Here is a 7,443-nt window from a genome sequence, read left to right as displayed (position 1 = left end):
TATAAGTTCACGCAGACTTAAACAATAAACTTACAAATCATACCCAATAACACATAAAGCAGGAAAAGATACACATAAAAATTGTAAAAAATCCTCTTTATTGATTTTCCCTTCAGTTAAAGACTCGCCCTGCCCTACGCACTCAGCTGCGGACTACTAGGCCATTACGCACACAATTGCAGAGCCTTCTCCTACTCTAAGGCCCAAAGACACACTTTACACCTTGACTCAATCACTTAGAGTTCTCATGCTCTCTTAGTTCTTCCTTCTTAGTTAATCATATGGTCTGCGGACCATGGGTAGGTCTATCCAGTCGACATTACATTACAAAACTAGGGCATACAACTCTGTGACTCTATTATGACTTCATGCTCCTTGCCTGCAATTCACGAAGATTTACAAAAGACTTGGTCAAACTTGGGCTTTAGCCCCAAAACATGCCTTGGGGGGATTCCATGGCCAAAAAATTTACATGGGAAAACCACTATAAATAGGGAAACTCGACTTCATTTCAAGGACATGATTTTGGTCATGGAGAAGTCTTCAATAAGGAGTTTGAGAATTCACTAGGAAAGGAGCCTCATAACTAGTGAAGAGAAGGAAAGGAAGAGTGATGTCCTTAACTTTGTTTTTGGGTATGTTTTTGGGCTGACTCACTCCTCAGGTGTGAATTATAGACACTATATGTTGCAGAGAAGAAGTCGAAGTATTGCAGTCCATTTTGAAGGTTAATTCAACAAGAAAACTAAAGAGTATCTCAAGCTGAGTTGTTAACGAGGTAGCCTCCTACCTAAAGCAAAGGGAAATCAAGTTATGGGAGAAGGTAATCTGCATGTACTAGGGTAAATAAATTAAGGCTGAGAAGTTGAAGGTCTAAAGCAAAAGAAAAGGAAGTTGAGATTTGGAAGGTAGTAGAGGTAGAAAGAAGAAACATATCAATTGACTATCATTGACTTATTAAGGAATAGAGGTCATAATAAGAAGCTTTGTGTCTTGGTCTTGGAGAGGTCAAATAGGTCAAAGGTGTTCAACTTGGTATTTGTCAATTGAAATCTATATAAGAAGAAGATTCGTTTGGGTTTTTCCTCTCAAGTGGGGAGGTTTTGGCCTTGGCTGATCGCCTATATTCTGTGTCTCTTGTTTCTTTATTGTTTATGCTTTGGTAGTTTTTTGATGAAGAACACTTAATAATCTAACTAAAAAGAAGATCATAATCTAAAGAAGTAGAAATAATTATCAAGCAGTTATCATTACAAGAGAAATCACCTAATTGTTATGCCCTATATTTCTCAACAAAGTGTGCATCATACTTCTCATATGTGTGATATAACATATCTCTTCTTGGCACTGCTCCTAATCCATGAGGAGGAGGAGAAAGTTTGACTAAACATATATTTTTTCCTTAATGATATGAGACCACGCACCATTTCCAGACATGCCCTCCACATGTTTATTATAATCAAAGCTTGTTAAAAGTAGATGTATCTATGAAACACCTACCCTTCCTCCATTGGGCTTGCAAGTGTTGGCTATCGTACCATATGAATTTTTTCTTGTAACTATGTTCCAACCCATAAGAAGCAGCTCTGATAGATATTAGATCTTATGGATGATCTCCCTTGGCATTAAATAAAGGGGCATCCAATATACTGAATGTTTTGTAGCACTGATTTCAACATAATTACCATCCTTCCCTCATCTTCAACCATATGTACTTCAAACTGTCCATTTTTTTGTGAAATCTTTGATTAACCATGCCCAATATTGGTTATAGTATGCTTTCGTTTTCATCTTAAACCCAAGGTAGGGAAACCATCATCGAGGATTGACGATGTTACCCCAAACAGATCACATATGTCCTTTGTTACATTCTCCTCACTGTCATCATGTAACAATATCGATTTTCCTTCATTCATACACAAACCATACAAAAATCCAAATAATTTAATTAGGTCTCTAGTATTTCTCCACTCCCCCACCATGGAGTCCCTGATGATTAATAGATCATCTATGAACATTAAATTAGAGATGGCAGTATTTATGGTTACTCTGATCCCTTTAATAATTCCATTATCCTTTGACATCCTCATTTTTCTACTGAAACAATAAATAACTAATAGAAAGAGTAATGGAGACATGGCATAGCCTTGTCTAATTCCTTTATATGCATTGAAAAACTGTGAAGGAAAGCCATTAATAATGAAAACAAAATGTGTAGTTTTGCAACATGCCAAGATCCATTTAATGTTAAATAGAGACATACCAGATTTCAATAGGACCAAGAAGAGAAATTCCCAGTCAATGCAATCATATTCCTTTCTGAAGTCTACCTTTAGGAGGCAAGCTCTTTGTTTTCATGATTTAATAAAGTGCTTCATCTCCCTTGTGATTCGTTGTCTCAATCTATCATTATCCTCCAATGTGGATGTGTTTGGAACTTCTTCAATGAAATATATTTCTGACCCGAAAGATGTCTCCCATGCTGAGAATTGGCCTTTGAAGTGTGTGACTGCTTCTTGTTCAATAGATCTCTATGAACTGAATATTTTTCCGACATCATCTCTTATCCTCCTTATGGAATTGATATGTTTCTTGACATTGAAATGTGCGTGGAAATATTTGGTATTTTTATCTCCGCGTATTTATGTCTCTAGCTTTTATCCATGTCGCCTTACTCTTCATGCAAATGTATTCTTCCCATGACTAAGTATGTCCCTTCTCTCACCCTCGAATTCAATGATCCTGTGTCGGTATTCCTCTAAGAAGAATAATGGGTCATGAGGATCATTGAAATAACATAGCCAAATGTCAATCTCCCTAAGAGATTTAGTTTCACCCTCCTTCATCCCCCTAATCCATTCCTGAGCAACCCTTTTCAGATCTCTAAGCTTTTGGCATATGGATGTCATGTGATTTTGTGGAGGAGGAAGCAATGAACAAGACCAAATATTTCATACTAGATCCCCAAATTCATCCATTTTAAGCCATTTTAGGTTGAATTTTAACGGTTATGATCTACTCTGTTCCCCTTCATCCCATGTCAACATAATGGGAAAGTCATCAAAAATAAATGTTGGAATAATACAATATCTTATATCTGTTAGATGATTAACCATAGTCTGATTAACCAGAAACCTGTCCATTATTTTTCAGATACCCTCCTCACTAGTTCTTCCATTCCTCCAAGTGGGGCCAAGAGGATCTGGCGTCGCATCCATCAGGGAAAAGTCCATCAAACCTCTGAAATAAGTAGCCATACTATCAATTCTATACTTCTTTCCCCAAATCTCTTCCCTCCCAACAAAAATTAAGATCCCCCATGATGATCATGGAACTTAAACAAAGGATTCTAGATTGTGCACTTGGTCCCAAAAGAGTCTACGCCCCACATATGGAGCATATGAATTGAAAATTTAGAACCTTTGATAGTTTCCCATCATGTGTCTGGTCATGATAATCCCTGCACATGATATAAATTCCTACATCTCAATAATTTTTGGATCCCACATAACCCCCAAACCACCAGATAATCCAATAGCATCAGTTGCAACTACATGCCATGCAGGGCACATAAACAACATTTCCTTATCTCTGCAAACCATTGTTTCTTGGAAAAGGATTAGAGAGGGTTTATGAACCCAAACAATACCTCTGAGGGAGATTAATTTTGGGGTCGCTCCCAAACCCCAGATGTTAATGGAAATAATAATCATGGAGGCACCACATGCATAGTTACATCCCCTCTAAGGACCTAGACTCCATCAAAATAAGAAATAGAGACATTCCCAACAGTAAATCAGAATCAATATCAAACTAGTTATTGGGAGATCCAGCCTCATCGGCATAACCCAATTCGATCTTGTTACAGGCTGAAACCTTTTTATATTTAGGGGGTTTCTTCTTCCTATGTGTGACATTTTTATATGATTGACCTCCAAAATCCAGAGGATTATGGAAAAAGGATATTTTAATAGAAAGGGGAGCCAAATTCTTATATGAGGACAAAATAACCTCCAATTCCTTGTCAGGGGAAAATGTACCAGGGGACGAGACCATATCCAAGGGCGAAATGGCAACCCAACTACATAGGATGACTTATTGGAAAGAGGGGAGGACTCAGCTACAAGTTGAGTTTTAGGGACAAGAGTCACACAATCGAAGTCATTTGTGTAGTTGCAGAGGGATGGGGATAATGCAATGGATCATCAAAGGATATAGGTTTGACCATTACCAAAGGCCAAAATGTCATCACGCTTCAAGGGACGACTTGCTAGAATATTGCAGACTCAATTGCAGCATGAGATAGGGGGTCAAATGCCTCACAACCATAGTCAATCAGGAAACATAGAGAGGGTAGTGGACCATTAGATGGATTTAGGTCTAGTAGATCATACATACACCCCACACGCGTAACAGAGTTATATAACCCAGATTTACAATTATCTTACATCACATGGTTCAGAAAAGGAATCAAATTACCTATGAGGTTCGGACTTTTCAACACCATATGAACATAAATTTCCCTCTTTGGATTGAATGGGCTAGCCTTCAATCTATGAGATTGGTTTGAAAAGGTTACCTTAGAACTTCCTCTTTCACAGCCAAGAGGATATTTCTGAGTCATAAGACAAGCTTTAATATTCTTTATATAATCATGCAACTCAAACAACTTCTTAATTCCAAGCAGCCATGCCTCTGCATCTTATGGTTTCTTCAACTCTCAATTGAATGTAGGAGGCATGACTTTCTTGAACTCATCTGAAAAGTATCCCCTCTTACTCCTCATGTAAGGATGATAGTGATGATGACCATGATACTTGTATGAACCATAACTAGAATAGAACCCATAACCAATGCCTCTCCTATCAGGTGTATCCAAACATCTTCCACCTATGACTGTGTCATACCTATCTGACCTTTGTACTACATGAGACCTGCTACCATATGCCCCATTAGTCCTGTCCTCCTGTCCATAATTTATCTGTGGTTGTACTTGTCTCTGCAAATCTGATAGGCCCTAAAGGGTAACTGCATTAACCTTTTCTTGCTTTTCGTATGCCCTAGCAAGCCTTTCCTATGATTAAATTATCCTATCATTATCTTCTGTACAACTTCTAATTTCTTCCTTCAGACTTCTCAAGGTATCTTCTATGTGAAGAGAGTATTCTTACCCATTTTTCTAAGCCTATATGTAGGGAGAGTCACATGAACTGTAGTCCACTGTTTAGGTTGTCATCTCTATTCCTCTTCTTCCTGCAAAAATTCCATGTCAGATAACCAAATATAAACATAATCAACATACCTCAGTGAAGTTCAAGGGAGGCTATCTCATCTGCAAAGTCATTCTAGATTAGCATGATACATATATATACATAATCATATCAATATATTAGCATTATGCATGATAACACTAAATTTATACAATGAACTTATGCATGAGAACCATAACCATGATAATGCAAGCATAATAACATGCATCTAGATCATCCATTCCAAGTATTTGAACCATGATCTGATACCACCCTGTAGCACCTCCTCCCACATTTACCCACTTTAATCGAACTACCAAGGTAAAAATGAGATGAGTTCTACTATGACTTGACTTGACCTCTTAAGTCAAATTAAGGAAGTGGAGTCAACAAACTGAAACTTCAGTCACCTTCCTCATGAGTTACAAAACACTCAAGGGCCAGAGAACCACCCCAGGTGGCTAATCCTTGAGCTAAGTCTCTTTTTCACTGAGAAAACTCCCCAACCGCATGCTTGACAAGGCAAGGTAGTATTTGTGAGCCTATAACTACATAGATGATCCTACTTCCCAATGATTCTAACCCGAAAGCTACAGTTCAGAGGGTGCAATTCTAGATTTTCAACCACCATATGTTAGGCTAACCTCTAGACCACTGCCCACAACTCAATGTAATTTTTCAAAAACATAAAGTACATAAGGAAAAAGCTATTCATACAAAATTTGAACAAGAATTTGACCTAACGAGGCTTGACCATGACAGTCATTTTGTCAAACACATGGTAAACATGTAAAATACAGTTCATAAATGCATATTTGATCATAGGAGTCTGAAACTTATTTGAGAATCACCGAGAAGGTTTAATTCCCTATCAAAATAGCTGCAATAACACTTTTTATCCCATGCATTCATTAATCATCAAATACTTATCACTTCTTAAACATAGACATAGTTAGAGAACATTATATATCCATGCTTATAACCAACACATAACTAGATTCTTAAACATGATAGAACAACCATCAAATCCACATAATAACAAGTACAAGTTCCCATGAATTACCATAGGAAAAATAGAACTTATTAACATATGGAAAATCCATCCAAGTGAGGGACTTCCACATACCACTCGACCATATATTAGGATGAACCAAATCTCTCTTTCAACTAATCACCCCCATGCCATATTCCAAGCATGAATGTGGGATAACAAGAGATAAAAAACTAGGGCTTCCTAGAGATCAAACCACCTCCACCAGGCTAGCTACTGCAATCTCGCCAAAACGAGTCAAGAGATAAAGAGAATGAAAAAGACCATAGAAAACCTAAGAAAAATTCATTGATGGCATGATCATGATTGAAACCAAATATTTCACTAATCATGGAGAAAATGATCTGCACTTCTTTAACAAAGCACTCAAATTTTAGAGGGTAGATTAAAGATTGTAGAGAAGTCTCAGAATTTAGAACACATTGGACAAATGTATGTTGTACTTGTGGGGCTAATGATCTCAAGGCTTGAACAAGAGTTTCTTAATTTAATTATATGATGTTTTCATTCATAAGAATAGAAGACTATAACCTTAGTATCTTGAAAATTGATTCGATAGTTAAGGAAATGAGGATATTTGAAGTTTTATTTGACACTATTCATCTAACAAAAGTATAATAATTCTTAGAGCCCCATATGACCAATGAAAGACTCGAGGAACTATACACAATGGTAGACATGACTCCCAAACGTTATACCCCTTACTAATTTCATCATCCTGTTGAAAGAACAATTGAGGCATCTTCTCTTAATTAGTGCATGACAAAACTGGGTCATAAACATCTTAGTCTTTATCCATCCAAGTTATTCTAGTCTAGGTCAACGTAATGCCCTCCTCACACATCTACCCATGTAACCATCCAACGACCTTAAACATGCAACAAGAGGCTACTATGATTGGATTCAACCTCATATGTGACCTTAAGGAAGTGGAATCAACATAACACATCAACCAACCTATCCACATCAACAACATAAACCTTAGGAGACATGTCAGCCATTCAGACATTTTGTCCCTGGGTGATCTGAAAATGGAATGTACTTGTTTAAGGGTGCAAGGTATCCATTTCCCATAATTTCAAATGTGAGTTATACACTCCATGTGACCTCTGAAAATGTGAAAACTTCTTATTTCTTATACAA

The sequence above is a fragment of the Pinus tabuliformis genome, chromosome 7 (assembly GCF_031772625.1).
Source record: "Pinus tabuliformis cultivar Carrire ecotype Pingquan chromosome 7, CPIR1, whole genome shotgun sequence".
In the NCBI taxonomy this organism is placed as follows: Eukaryota; Viridiplantae; Streptophyta; class Pinopsida; order Pinales; family Pinaceae; genus Pinus; species Pinus tabuliformis.
This window is presented reverse-complemented; position numbering follows the sequence as displayed.